Here is a 2,437-nt window from a genome sequence, read left to right as displayed (position 1 = left end):
CAATTAGAACTGCACCAGCAATGGACCTAGTTGAGAAATGAGAAACACACTGTATGAAACCTGACCATTTTAGACTGCAGCAGGGACCCACTCAGGGGAGGAAACGCTGAGCTCCCTGTCGTCCGATACGCAGAGGCGATCATCTCACCTGGGGGCTCATTTGACTGACTTTAGGTTAACCTGAACCTCCTCCACACGAGTGCAAGACCGCCTGGTCTCGATGCACTGCCAGAGCGGTTGCCCACCCCCTGGGCTGTGCTGGGGGTAGTCAGAAACACAAAAATCCACATGTGTATCCCAATTACCCACTACTTAAATTGGAGAAGAGATGCCCACCGCACACTCAGCCCTTTGCAATATGCGGGGGACCTTCCTCCTTGGAAATGCGAAGACCCCTTCCTAGGCTGCGACAATAATTAACCTTGATCCCCCAATCAGACGCCCCTGCAGCAAGGGTCGCACCGCCCTGGCGAAAATTTGAAGTAAAAGAAACACAACCACTCTCAATAATGCAACTCTAACCCGTTTGAAACCACCCCCAACCCTTGACACCCCGACCCCCACCACGCACTGGCCCCGAACCGGGGGACCCCACCTGGGGAAAACCTCTCGCACGAAAGCCCACCACACATGTGCGGATACCCCAGTTATCCTGCCACCCCCCTACCCTGAACCCACCATCAGAACTTGCAGGAAGGGACCCCCCCCCCTGGAAAATCGCACGCGAAGAGCCCAGAGACTCCATTAGAGGAAATGAGAAGAACAACCACATCAAATACAAAACCTGTAAGAGAGGCACAACTGAGACAACGCAACCCAAAAACCGCACATAGACCCAGAACACCCCAATGAGCGAAAGAACGGACCCACACTCATAGAGAAATGAGAAAGAAACCCTAACAACCCACTTCATAGAGAAAACGTCACCAGGAACGACAGACATAGAAAGGAAAAGTGATAACAGACAGAAACATAGACGAACAATGGACTGACAGAGGAGGTCCGGCCAGCAACCTCTACAGCACACCTCACATAGACAAACATTCTGGAGAAGAATCAGACATATACAGAAATGAGGAAGACCAAACCCTCAATCTGACATCTCAGTCACATGCTAGTGCATACTAGTAGTGTTAGTGTAGGTGGTCTTCTCGTGGAGCATTTTTGTTTTTGTTGCTGTATGGTACAGGTGGGGTGTTGGTATAACAATTTTCAGATCGTGAGATTCAGTCCGATTTCATCGTGCAATTCTCCATAGAGGGAAATAATAAATATTCTCAGGTGAAGGCCAAGTTAGTTCAGTTAAGCCTGTGCGTATCATAAAGTTGGATTACTGTAATTATTAAATACAAAAAAGTGAATGAGAAGTTGTAAAGTGTAAATTTTTCCAGTCCCCCATCTGTCTGGAGTTCAATAAAATTATAAATTATGAAAATACACAAAATCAACTCACAGTAAATACTTGGAGCTATCGTTAACGCTTAAGCCACCAATCTCTGGGCCATGCTTTCACTTGATTCCAGATCAAAATAGTCCCCCTGAACTGTCTCGATACGGGCTAAGCACCGTGCTCCCATTTCATTTTATCAGTTAAAGGGGTAGATCGTTATCTCTTTATTTATCTTCTTTTTCGTGTCTATAGGTTCTCTTTAATCTTTTCATCCTCAGGGGATTACCCGCTCAATCATTAAAAAACAAAACATAAAAAATAACCCAGTCTAATGTGCACCAATCATGCCCAAAGAAAAAAAAATGGACAAAAACAAAAAAACAAAACTCAATAAAGAAAACAAAAACAAAATACACAAAAAAATGCACAAATAAAATCAAATCATGACTTGCAAACATAATCCTCAAAATAACAAAAAATCAACAAAAAAACCAAAGAAAAAAATAACAAACTGAGCCGACAGTAGCCGACTCTACATGTGTAGGAAAACAAAATACAAAATAAAAATATTAAATAAAAAACATATAAACTACAAAAACTACCTAATCGTAAAAAACATCAACACCAAAAACACACAAAAAAAAAAGTAAACCACCAGAACTCAAACAACACCAAAATTAGTCAAAAAAACAAGATATGAAACAGCCACCGCCACCAAAACGAGAACAAGGATTTTTCACTCCCCAGTATCCTTTAATTACTAATTAATTATTTCTTCGCGGCGTCGCGGTGAACACAAAACATAATTATCAAGAAGAACCACCCGGGGAAAAATGGCCGCTGGGAAAAAAAAAGCAAATTTTGTAACCCAAAAATTAATTTAACCTGACCCCATCAGACTGCAGCAGGGACCCTGGAAATGAGAAGACACACTGATATTGACCTGAACCCATCAGACTGCAGCAGGGACCCTGGAAATGAGAAGACAGACTCATAGAGAAATGAGAAGACACACTCATAGAGAAATGAGAAGACAGACATAGAGAA

At 42.8% G+C, this 2,437-nt stretch overlaps 1 protein-coding gene across 1 annotated transcript in view; it reads right to left on the bottom strand.

The window, feature by feature from the left end:
* marchf5l (membrane-associated ring finger (C3HC4) 5, like) overlaps positions 1 to 2,437 on the bottom strand; it is a 10,564-nt gene that overhangs the window by 6,882 nt on the left and 1,245 nt on the right. The gene's annotated exons all lie outside the window — the stretch shown is intronic.

This window comes from Etheostoma spectabile, chromosome 3 (genome assembly GCF_008692095.1).
Source record: "Etheostoma spectabile isolate EspeVRDwgs_2016 chromosome 3, UIUC_Espe_1.0, whole genome shotgun sequence".
NCBI lineage: Eukaryota > Metazoa > Chordata > Actinopteri > Perciformes > Percidae > Etheostoma > Etheostoma spectabile.
This window is presented reverse-complemented; position numbering and strand designations above follow the sequence as displayed.